The sequence below is a fragment of the Daktulosphaira vitifoliae genome, unplaced genomic scaffold (genome assembly GCF_025091365.1).
Source record: "Daktulosphaira vitifoliae isolate Bord-2020 unplaced genomic scaffold, ASM2509136v1 Scaffold_2, whole genome shotgun sequence".
NCBI lineage: Eukaryota > Metazoa > Arthropoda > Insecta > Hemiptera > Phylloxeridae > Daktulosphaira > Daktulosphaira vitifoliae.
Window position 1 is genome coordinate 37,552,308 of NW_026099573.1, and position 13,835 is coordinate 37,566,142.

A 13,835-nucleotide genomic window follows, 5' to 3' on the forward strand; every position below is an offset into this window, starting at 1 on the left:
TAAAAAAAATCACCCTATATAGTCAATAGCTGAAACAAATGTATAAAAATTAGAATTTTTTCAATTTAACTTTTGAAAATGTTTTTGAGTTTCATATATTTCTAGATTTATCAATTACAACATTTTTCTTAAGAGTGTCATATAACTTTATTTAATGACAACATATTTAACTATCATATAAAATAAAAATGAGCTAATTAAGAAAATGACTGATCTATAAAAGCTTTTGAATCGTTGTTACGAAAGTTATAAATATTTAAAGTATAGAATAGATGTTTTCACCTCCATATAATAAGTGAAGTAACAATTGTGTTATTGTGTTTAATCACTCCTGTTGTTGTTGTTAAAATTAATTTAACGTTTTTATCCCTGGTATTCCCTTAATCTTAAATCTTTACCATTTCGTATTTTGAACAGCAAAGAGGCTATTTTTACTATCTACATATAATAAAGGTCTTTTATTTCATAGTACGGCCTTTTAATCTTCCGAAGTCTGTATAAAATCCGTTTTCTCCTCTTGAAAAATTTTATAACTCTTTTCATTTCATTATTTACTTTTTATTGTCATTTTTCCAAGTACCAGTCTATCTATCTATAATGCAATAATATAATAATATAAACGTATTGTTTCCTTCGGCGCATTATTATATTTTATTGTGTAATACCTATTTATGATTGCAAGGATTGTTAGTTAATTAATAAATTATCGTCAACAGGTCACTAACAATTATATTTGATTTAAGTTATTATTTAACTTTAACTATAATTCTATAACGATACATTTTTTTCCTGTATGCGCCCTAAATCTGCAAATCCAATATATCATTATAGTAAATAATTTACCATGATTATATTAATAATTTTATTACACTTAATGACATTAAAAAAAATTTAATTAATAAAAAAAAATGTTTTTTCACTTATCTGTATAGGTTTATATTATTTTTAAATATTATTTATTAGTAAATATATATTTTAAGTGTACAAATACATAAAATATACTTACGAATAAATTCAATTCAAGTTAAGAATATATAAAAAAACTGTATAGCTACAGTAAAAAAAAAAAAAACATTTTGATATTATTTAAGATTGATTTGAAACATACATCATGCACCCATATCTGTCATTCCACCTTCTATTAGTTATTTTTGCTTAGGTAATTGAGTAACAACCACTTCTTCGATGGTTAGATTAGTAATAATTTTGGTTACTACATTTTAAGTCTGTAACACGAATTTGAAATTATTAGTTTACTCAAGGATATTTTTGAGTTATTGAATTTTCTTTATAGCTTATACAGGGTGATTCATTAATCATAAATCATTAACTCAATTACACACAAAATAAAAATAATTATAGTTAAAAAAAAACCCAGCACAGGGGGGTCGCGGCACAGTGGTGACGTGGCATAGTTGGATCAAGTAAATGATATCTGACAGTCATTAAAATCACTATCAAAAATAAACGCTTCGATGCAAATCTTTAGATAGTGTTTAATTTTAAAAAAATTGGTGTTTTATTCCAAAAGCTACTTGATCTGCTGGTTCCTTATTAATATCTCGATTAAGGTAAAGTATGTCGAATGAAAAAGGGTTTATTAAAAAATATTATTTGTCATAAAAAAATTGTGTGGATCCATAAACTTTTCAATAAGTTATAGCATTATAAAGTTAAATATAATATAAATAATAAAATCGAGAATTTTCACACGAAAAAAGCATTCGGTAGCCATTTTCGCCATGAAGACAAGTCCAGAGGTCAAATTTTTTTTTTTCAAATTAAAGTACATTACATGAGCTTTAATTTAAGATATATATAAAAGTGTCAGAGCTTCCGGAACATTTTCAAAAGTTAAGTTGAAAAAGTTAATTTTTTGTGAAAAAGTTGTCATTTTAAATCCCCCCCTGTGGGCAGAAAAAAGGTCAAATTTACAAAAAAAATATACGAAATAATAGGTAAAGACATCAAGCATCTACAAAAAAAAATTATATTGATATGTTCAGTTTTGAAAAAGTTACGGCAGTTTTTAGTAAAAAAAATTGAAAAAATTTCTTTTACAAAAATCGTAATTTTTTATTAACTTTGATGTCAACTTTCACCACGAAGACAAGTCCAGAGGTCAAATTTTTTTTTTTCAAATTAAAGTACATTACATGAGCTTTAATTTAAGATATATATAAAAGTGTCAGAGCTTCCGGAACATTTTCAAAAGTTAAGTTGAAAAAGTTAATTTTTTGTGAAAAAGTTGTCATTTTAAATCCCCCCCTGTGGGCAGAAAAAAGGTCAAATTTACAAAAAAAATATACGAAATAATAGGTAAAGACATCAAGCATCTACAAAAAAAAATTATATTGATATGTTCAGTTTTGAAAAAGTTACGGCAGTTTTTAGTAAAAAAAATTGAAAAAATTTCAAAAATTAGCGCACGACAAATGTGTAATAACTATTTTTACAGTTTAAAAATTTACATTTTTAATAACAATTTAGAATTAAGAATATACAATTAATTTTCTTCTTTTAATTAATTTTAATAGAGGGTGCGATCGTCCCGTCGTCCAATCTACGAGCCGCCACTGGTCTGCAGCATTTATACAACGAATAAGTAAAAATTCTTCTGCACAATTTGTATTTAAGGCATGATTTACTCAATTTTTTATTTTATAAAAAAACTATTGTATCCAATGGATAAAATAGAAAAAACTAGGAGGGGGGACTATAGCTCCTAAAAATTCAGGAGTGATCCCGAGACACACTTAATTGTCTCCCCTCAAAGGCTAAAAATGATATTGATCATTAAAAGCAAATATACTTTCTTTGTAAAAAAAAAAATCTCAATAAAGGAATTGATTAGTACCTACCTTTGATTTTTGTTATATCATTAAAAATTAATTAAAAATAAATATCATACAAAACATCACAATGTCAGTATTAAAATTTAAATTTATTTTGAAAATAAACGCAAAGCAGTCTTTATAAATTTTAAATATTAGGCTATAATAAAAACAAGTTGAGAAAAAATATTAACAGTAACTAATTTAAATAGGTAATTACAAATAAAAATATGAAATGATTAATAAAGAAATATAAATTTTAAGTATTCAACAAATTAAAAATATATCCACAACCGTGGTAGATTCTATTGATATAAAAAAATTTTATATCACCTTACGTTCCATCACTTCATTACCCTTAATATAATCAGTCTTTTAGTCCCATGTGTAGTCATAAATTAATTACATGGGGTTTTAAACTTACATTAAAGACTTAATTAATTCAATTTTTGAATAATCCAAACAAAAACAAATAACAATAATTACGTCACTTACATTAAGCCACGCCTGTTACTAAAGACTCTTGGATGGGTGACCATACAAAAATTTTACAGCACCAATATCACGTCCTAAGTGTAAAATGCAACGGAAAACTGCTTATGAAAAAGTCATATCATGTTGTTATTTAGTTTATGGAATATTATAAATAACCAAATGATCGTCATAGAACAATGAAAAGGTATAAAAATAATTACCTATAAGATCAAAACAACAGATCGTTGTTCTATTTATTCAACTTGTAAATAAATTTTAGATGTGTCGTATAAAATAATAATAATAATCTTTACAAACTATTAAATATTTTGTTTATAATTTTAAATATTTTATAATAGTTATTTTCTCTATTATTATATGCTAATGCCTGTGTTGCGTCTTATGTTATATTAAACAGCGGCTAGAAAAAAGGGCGCTTATTGCCTATTGTATTTTTTATCTTAGACTAGTACACCGCGATACCACCTAGCTGTTCAGTGCGTTACGAGATATATATTTTATACTATCACTTTCTGTTATTGATATATTTTGTATTATTAATAATAAATTATAGCAACTAAAAAACTCTAAGCGTACAAATAATTTTTATTAATTTAATAATATTCCCGCTCACCCCTCATCAGCCTGCAAGACTATTTATGTGCACATTAATGTTAATTTCACTCAAACCTTATAAGTTTACTATCTAACTTGGAATCCTAGTACTTTCAGCTCATAATAATCATTTGGCGCGGTTAAAATATATTTACCAGCTAATACTTCGTTATTTAAAATTGATTATTAATAAAAAAAGTAAATTGAATTAACCCAACAACATAAAAAGCATTTGAAAAAATTAACCAATACGCTTATTTCGAAACTGATTTTTCATTATCAGCGCCAAACAAATACTTGGCGTAAGTATCAAGTTTCAAATACTTTTCGTGGTATACAATTATACAAGTGATTAATTATATTTTTTTGAGATTTAACTTAATTTATTTTATTTTTTTCATATGATTGTTAATAAATCACGAAAATTGAAATATATGCTCCTATCAAACCTTGAAGAAACTATTACCTCTAAAAATATTACTTTCTAATTTTACTTACTTTCAGCAATCCCATTTATATTTCAATAATTCTGTACACAAATTTCGTCAGTTATTCTGCAAAATTAATGTTACGTTAGTAGTTTTTTGTCATTTTTTGACTGCGTTCTTCATGACAGCAAATCCCGCTACAAGACAACATAAGTGTAAGATTTTAATATATATTTGCAGTTACATATCTATAATTAATACCTCTTCCACCAAATAATTCTAAATTAAATATGTGTTTAAACATTAAAATTTTAAATAAGAAATGAAATATTAACTACATCTCAACTTCAAATTTCTTTGACTATTACATACAATAATATAATAAGAATTAGGATCGTAATTACCTTATAACTTTATATTAAGACTATATAAAATTTCTATGATCTTGTATTTTTTAAATAAAAAAAATTAATTTTAGAATTGGAAAATTAAAAATAATTAATTGATCAATTTATATTATTCTTACAGCCTGTCTTCTTCAAACGACTGTTGTATGCATATTACAAAGGAGATAACTCACCTTAATTTTTATAATAATAATTTTTAATGCATCTCCCAACTTGACATGTAAATTTTGCGCATATTATACAAAGTAATATTTATTAATCACTCTAAAGCTAAGCCACGCCTACAACTGTAGGTTCATGATTGGGTGGCCATAAGGGTGTTTTCACAGTGATAAAAAGTACTGTCTTTAGTTCAGAAAGCAAAGAGAAATCATAACACTTAACTTTCACTTGTAAAATAACAGTCTAACTGTAGTTGGCTTATATCAAATTTACCTTCTGGTTAAAACGTACAAAACGAATAGTAATCACAAGATAAGGAAGTATCCTTAAATAAAAAATTGAAAATACAAAAACAAATGGCGTTTATCGGACAAAAAAAAAAAATACCAACTCTAGCATACTACACTTGTTAAATAAAACTGTCATGATATATCAAATAGATTGATTTTACTAGTGATACAAAAACAAAAATTTAATTAAATGCAAATGCTCGACCTGGAGTTAAAAATTGTATAATGATTGCACATTGCAGCACACAACACTAATATTGTTTATGTATTATTGAAGTCAGTGTGCGAGTGTGTTTTGGTTTTATCTGGTCCTCGGTTCGGTGCAGAATATTTCCACTCGTTTGCTCGCCATCGCTTTGCTGCTATGGAAGCATACAACTATACGTTGAAAGGAAATCATCAAATTCTAATCAAGGAAAACACTAAATCACACATGCCAGAGGCGTTCGAGCAGCACATGGCCGTTTCGAATTTAAAATCCCGATCTTGCCCTATCTCCTTGTAGGCGCTCTTGTTGTTTTTCCCATTAATAACGCAAAACTTTAAAACTCCTCGTCACTACCTTACCTTAAATAATTTCATAACAAACGCCAACACCACTTGCATTACTTTCCAGACATAATTCCGTCCCATGTATACGTAGGCTTATGTTCCTCATCTGAAGCGTTTTCCTTTTATTAGTTACCTGTTTATTTATTTTTTTTTTTTTTTTTTAATAGGTACAAACGACTGGAAAGTTCAATTTGTATCGTTATTTTAACACTTGCATTGAATCATGCGAGTACACAAACCATAGTTTTATAATTACTTAATCATTTAATTTATAATATAAACATTTAGAAGATAATGGCTATTAAATGTAAAATAACTCGGTACATTTTAACTAGATACAGAGTAATTCTTTTAATGCTAACCCTCGAAAGAAAGACAGATCAGAAGTAACATTGAAAATAGTTAAAAATTGTTTTTTTGAGTAAGGTAGGACTGAAGCCAAGCAATCAATGGATTGCCAATACCAAGTAAAGCTAGTACTGATATAAGAAGACTATGATAGACTGTGTCATAGTCTTTAATGAATCAATGAAAACACTGTAAATTCTTTCTTTTACTTCAAAGCTATTAAGGATATAGATGTAAAAACAAAGCTACTAATCACGGTACATTTTCCAGGGCGAAAATCATGTTTGTTATCCGCAAAAATATGATTGTGGCGTCGTTTAATACAAGTATACATAATAGATTAAAATGAATGTTATCAAAACGTTTGTTTAAGTTGATAATGTTTTTTAACTTTTTTAATTACTACAAGATTACTCCGCTTATCCGCTACGAAAATTGACAAAAAATGTAGAGATATATATCTATCTACACAAATTTTTAACATTCATTTATTAACATAACTTTATTTTTAATCGGCGTTAACTGATAATATAAATAAAAAATTCATTTAATTTGTATTTCTTGTAAAAGTTCATATTTGAGGACCACTTTACGTAACATACGTATTCAATTAGCTTATAAAATATAAAATCATCTAATGAAAAAAATGACAAATATAATAAATAAAATAACATCTTTTAGGCCAATACTATCATGTTATTACCATTACCTCACCTCAGTCCATATTTATATTGACTGGAGGTGAGATATGGGTATGACAATTTTTATTATTAGATATTTCTCAGCCACACCACTACCACGCCAAGGTATAAAAATGTTAATAAATTTCTAATTACTAGCCCAAAAGTTATTATTGAACACTTCAATATATATTTTTCCATATAAACAAATAAAGTTGACAACCTTATAAGGTAATTAGAAAAAGTACTTACTAATTGATATCAATGAATATATGAAACTAAAAAATAGCAAAAGTAATTGTCTTAATACAATTATTTTTTAAGAGAATTTGAGTGATTAGCGTTAAAAAAATCATGCTGTATAACATTATGAATAATTATTAATAAAATTTGAGAATCAAAAGTTAACATATGACAACTAAGCTGAAGTTAATAGACAATTAAAACTATGTTTTATTATTTTTGCACAACAAATGTTAACACCAATAGAAGTAACAATTAGATATATTTTCACATAACTCAATTCAATGTTTTAATTTAAAATACTCGACGTGTTTTCCGTTATCTGTACTACCACACTCATGAAAATATATATGGCTTAATAAAATTTTCTGCCTTAGTTTGTCTACTTTTAATACATTAATTTAATAGATTTAATTAATAAACAACTAATACAATTATTACAAATAATGAATTAATTTATAGCAATTAATACATTTTATGATAAATTCATATTTATCTATGTAAATCTAGTTTGTTAGATAGAAGTAAAGTAAGAAGACTTCATCAATTTATTAATTACAAACTCATTATTATTATTAATTGATAGTATCAAAATAATATTTTAAGAGAAGGTATTTAAGAGGCAAATGTTAGTAATACAGATTACTAAACAAACATTTTTGTTAAATTTTCTAAGTTAAATAAAATTTAAGTTCAAAAAACAAATAATCAGATCATCTCAAATAAATTTTCGTCTCATAAATAAATATATCGCAATATTGAAAAAAATAAAATTGTTCTTGTAATCATTTAAAAAAATAAATCATTATCAACAAAAAAAGTTATTTTCAAAAATTAAACTTGAAATTTAAATGTTTTCACCATTTTTTTAGCTTCGATGCGAAGCTGAGAAGATATTGATTCTATGATTTTTGTCTGTTGCCCCTTTTTCTCAGCTCTCACCAAACCGATTTCTTTCAACGATACGTCAAAAAATCACAAATCGTATCTAGTCGAATACATTACCCTCAAAAATTGAAAAAATTTCCCACGTTCCCCGTAAATGGGGGAAACCTCAAAAAAAATACAAATTTACAAAAAGCTAATTTTTGAAAAATTTTTAATTTTTTTTGCTTAAAACTTCCATAACTTTTTCAAAAATGAACAAATCAATATAATTTTTTTTTATAGATGCATAATGTCTTTAATCACTTTACTATGAAAAAAAAAATTCGAAATATACGTTTTTGTAAAAAAGTTGTTATTTTAAATCCCTTCCTGTGAGTAGAATAAGTGTTAGATTTAAAAAAAATGATATCAAATGAAAGGGAAATATATAAGGTTTTAGTATAAAAAAAATTATATTGATTTATTGATTTTTGAAAAAGTTATGGAAGTTTTAAGAAAAAAAAAAGTGATAATAATGACAAAATTTACCGATTTAAAAAATTGTAATTATTTTGGAGATTTCCTCCATTTGCGGGTAACGAGGGAAAATTTTTCAATTTTTAAGGGTAATGTCTTCAACTAGATACGATTTGTGATCTTTGGCGTATTGTTAAAAGAAATCGGTCCAGTGAGAGCTGAGAAAAGTGGCAAAAGAAATAAAAAAAAAAAACACATCATGGTAATATTAATACCTTCTCAGCAAAAAAAAATTGATAAAAAAATTAATTTTTTAAATATTTTTTGTAATTGCGAAAAATAACATAAAACATATTTTAAATTGACTGCAATATTTTAAAAATTGATTAAAAAAAAAAAATGTAGATAATAAATTAAAATAGTTGTCAGATAGATCTGTTCCACCTGTATACAAGCAAGATGACAAGTTTTTTAAAATTGTATTAGTGTAATATCGCCGAATAAAAAATTTGTATTATTTATAAATGTTTACCTTAAATAAAAAATATAACATTTTTAAATATGTAATGTATAGGTGCGTATTTTTGCATCGAAAAAAAATTTAGCCGATTTTCACTTTATTAATCCATATTTTATAAGAACCCTTTAACAGTTAATGTACTCTACTCAAAAATCATTTATTTCTTAAGTATTGAGGAAAAAAAATTGCGTGTGAAATTAATTAACGCCATTATTTTGGTTGTAGTAATTAAAGTACGACAACTGTGTTTTTGACGGTTTCGTTCGTGTTTTCGAAGCAATCTGTTGATAATCAAGGTAAAGGCGCAAAACGTAAAAAAAGCTTAGCTATTTGTAGACAAAGAATCTTGAAGATGACAAAGAGAGAAATATTAAATCCGTTCCGCCGAAAAGGGAAAGCACGCGGTAAGAAGGAGAACAACACTATAATATACCGCTGGTGGCGACAGTATAAGGGACAAATTAAAGACAGAGAAATGCGTTTGTATACAAACGAGTATAATATATAGACCGTGTACGATTCTTAGAGTCTTTACAGATTCGTATTGGAAGGGTAACGGGAGATTACTCGGTGACATCGGAAGCCGGTTTTATTAATTAGAGCTTTGAACGGCTGCGTTCGCTGATCGTATTGCGAGGACAGTAGAGGAGAGGAAGTACTGCTATAATTATTATGATTATAAACAACCTCTGATAAGGGGAGTGCCGTCAACGGGTGAGCGGATGGTCTTTCCCGAGTCTGATTAAAAATATGCCGATAAGTTTCTCTTGTCGTTTACCCCGACTCACCTCTACACCCTTTCTCACTTACAAATGAAAATCGGTGTGACAACCCAGAAAACCGAGTACGAAACAAATCTACCATTTCCCCAACTCCGCCCGTCTGTCATATAATAATATAGTACGTCATATTCAGTGTTCCCCACGGATCGGAAAACCCAACATAAAATCGAACGGCGTTTGTAACAATAACAATAATAATAATTTCAACCGGCAAATGTCATACCATTTTGTTTTTGTCATTAGTCTTTCATTCATATACATAACTTACATACTTACATATTGTCAATAACTGTACATTAGCATTCACTTATCACTCTAACTAAAATAGTAGATATTTATTGCTCGTAAAAGAAGCTAGATAGACTTTTTACGTTTAGATATTTATGTTAGACATTTATACAACAAATGCAGATTTTTTCAATTTTTATTCAATAGTTGCTTTTTTACACTGTTTACGAATAAGTAAAAATAAAATTATTAAATATATTAAATAGCTATTTTTGCCTTCATCGCTCAACTACACATATACAATAGTTATTAACAATTACGTCCTAATCGAAACATTAAATTTAAATGGTCATAGCTGATACGACAATGTTGTAAATTCTGACTAGAAAATACACAACTCGGATTGCTCAATATGTGCGTTACTACTTTACTAGCTCTTAAGTCGGGTTCCCATGTCTGGTGTACTTGTCAAATATTCGTCACTTGTTTATACTCGTTAAGTCGTTGGAACACTACTTGTAGTACAGAATACTTGTACAATTATTGGTGGGGTCACTTGTCATTTTCCAGCGGATTGTCGGTATATGTGACACAAATCAAAGGAATTAATGGCTTGATAAGTTTACACTTGTAGTTCACTGGTGCACACTTGTGTACTTGGCATTTGATCCAATCATAGCAATAATAAACTTGGCTTTTATTTATTACTAGTTCAGGTGTACAAATACTGGCATACTTGTCAAGTATATCAGTCATGGGAACGTTCTACTTGTTGATAATTGGACGATTTGGCAAGTATACAATTATTGGTATACTTTACAAGTACACCAGTCATGAGAACCCGGCTTTAGATAATTAAAAAAGTATATTTAGCGCACAAAAAATCTATGATTATTATTTTAAGAAATATCAAATGATTATTGTTAGCCTGTATATACAGAGGGATTGATTAATCTTTGATCATTTGATTTCTTTTAAAATAATAATAATCTTTTTTTTTAGCTTATTTAACACGTTGACTGCCGCGCCTGTTTTGGTGTGTCACCTATATGTAAATATTTAAATGCTGATTGAAGCATTTTAATAAACTGATAACAGAGAATCAGATGATACGGTATTTAGACGGTAACTGAGGGGCTATTTGACACCACGAATCTTCAAAGATAACATAACAGTAAAGGACTAAATGATCCCTCATGGCTCACTTAAAAATTCTACTGAGGGGCTGAAACGAACCTCATGGCAGTCAACGTGTTAAATGGAATTTATTTCTCAATTTATAATTGCTTACATTTTTTTAGAACCATTTCTTATCTCTTATAAGGTTATCAACTTAATTTTTTTTAATGGCATCATACATATTTTACTAATTTAAATGTTAAAAAATTATTCAACTAAGAAAATGTCTAGTCCATAACAACTATTGAACCAGAATTTCAGAATATTTATAGATTTGACTAGAGGTAAGGTGTGGGTTATGCTATTATTATTACACAACTCTGCCGCGTTCCTCTTCCCATCAAAGTATAAAAATACTCATAACTCTTGAAATACTGATTTAAAAGTAATTAACGACCAGTAATTCCATAGTTGGATCATTTTAAGTAATAAAATATATAAGTTGGTGCAATTATGAGAACTAAGGAATGGACCAAAAAAAAATTCAAGCACTTATAAATCTAGAAATAAATACTACTTGAATAAGCAAAAAATTATTTCTCAAAATTATTATTTTATCTAATATTAACAATAAATCGATTACTCAGTATAGGTATCTTTAAAAATCATTAAGATATATAATTCTGTTTTTTATTAACTTCTTACCTTATAATTATTTTTTTTATAATTGGATGTTTTGACGATTTATATTTTATAACTATTCTATCACTTAATTATTTTTATAAAATACCGTAAAATAAATATACATTTTAAAAAGAAACCAAATTAACATTAATTCATTTTGGTATAAATTTCCCGCTATTTAATTTTGTATAAATTACATTAAAGCTTAACTGTTATATAAATCATAAGTAAGAAAACAAGAAAAAGGTTATTACCGTAATCCAATGTCGTAACCAATAACTTACCATAATAATGTCGACAAATCGTTAATTTATCTATTTTGTGTTAAGTATCAATTATGTTATCAACTATGTGAAAAGTCCAAGTAACAATCTCAGATGCTGAAGCATTTTTTATACTAAAATTATGTAGGAGACGTATTCAGAAAATAACCAAAATTTTTAAATTTCGTGAATTTGGAGAGTCTAATTAATAATCAGACTCTCCAAATCCGTGAGGAATGTTGATAATTAGTGATTATTAAATTTTTTTTTTTATAATGTTTATAAACATATCCTTGAAGTATGATAAAAATTTCAGCTGGATTTATTTTTTACTTAGTCAGTGGCAGCCGCTATGGTTAGACGTGTTTTTATGAGTTCGGCGATTTTCGTTTGTTAAAAAAAAAATAGATCAAAGGCTTTGAATCAAATTTTGCGTAAAAAATGAAATAAAATGTTAACAAAGGCATATGGTGAGTCAGTCATGAGTATAACAAGGTTTTACGAGTGATTTAAGCGTTTCCAAGATGGCCGTGAAGACGTCGAAGATGACGAACGCTCCAGCACATCAACAACCGATGAAAACGTGGAAAAAGTGAAAGAAATGGTTACAAACGATTGCCGAATTACAATCAAAGAAATCGCTTATGATGTTGGAAAATCGATTGGCCCATGCCATGTAATTTTTTCGAATGTTACGAGTATGAAACGTGTAGTAGAAAAATTTGTTCTAAAACTATTGAATTTTAAAGAAAAATAGCGGCGAATAAAAGTTGCTTAGGAGTCACTTAATAAAATCAACAATAATGCAGAATTACTGAAACATGATATAACAGGTGAGGAAACCTGGGTTTATGTATACGACGTCGAAACTAAGGCTTAATCGTCCCAGTGAAGACATTCTGGATTGCCAAGACCGAAAAAGGCTCTATGTCACTGTGTTCTTCGATTTTAAAGGCATAGTGCATCATACATTCTTGCCACGAGGTTAAACGGTCAATAAGGAGTATTACCTACAAGTTCAATGCCGTTTACTTGAAGTAATCCGAAAAATACGCCCGTATTTATGGCAAAACAATTCATGGATTTTGCACCACGATAATAATGCACCTGCTCACACTTCATTGTTTGTGAATTTTTAGCCAAAAATAATACTCTAACGATGTACCAGCCTCCATATTCGCCAGACATGGCTTCGTGTGACTTTTTTCTACTTCCAAAAATAAAGTGAAATTTAAAGGGCCATCGTTTTACAAACACAGTTGACATTAAAAGCACAATGAGCTGAAGGCTATCCCAAAGATCGAATTTGAGAAGTGTTTCCACAATTGGAAGAAGCGTTGGCACAAATGCACATATCTAATGGGGACTTTTTTGCAAGATCACATTAATGTAGACGAATATTTTTTTCAAAAAATGAAAATTACCGTTATTTTCTGAACACACTTCGTGTACTTATACGAGATTGAAAGAGTTTTATTAAGTATTATGTATATAGGGTGTTAGTGGTGGTTAAATGATTTTACCTGGAGGGTAAATATATAATATATATAATTAAATGTTTGTCATAACACTTAAATTTATTAATCTTTTTTCATTAAAACTAACTAAACACGAAAAATTTTACTTCAATGACATATCATGACACTAATCATATAGAATTATATCATAAGTTATCAATATTTTTGTAGTTTATATTAATTAAAATACAGTGATAATTTTTTTAATTAAATAAAAGACGCTTATTAGATTTTGATTTAACATCAATTTAATTTGATGATATCAAATTTTCTATTACCACTATTAAAACCAGTAAAAATAGAAGACAATCCTTGCTTATTTTCCTAGTGATATTATATTTGTAT

General features: G+C 27.5%; 1 long non-coding RNA gene across 1 annotated transcript; it reads right to left on the reverse strand.

Annotated features, from left to right (window-relative positions):
* Nucleotides 1-1,007: 1,007 nt before the first annotated feature.
* On the reverse strand, nucleotides 1,008-11,898 carry LOC126898501 (uncharacterized). The gene is made up of 3 exons (XR_007702286.1): nucleotides 11,732-11,898; nucleotides 4,422-4,548; nucleotides 1,008-1,226 (listed from the first exon to the last, which is right to left on the reverse strand). It is a non-coding gene; the product is annotated as an uncharacterized LOC126898501 (long non-coding RNA).
* Between the last annotated feature and the right edge of the window lie 1,937 nt (nucleotides 11,899-13,835).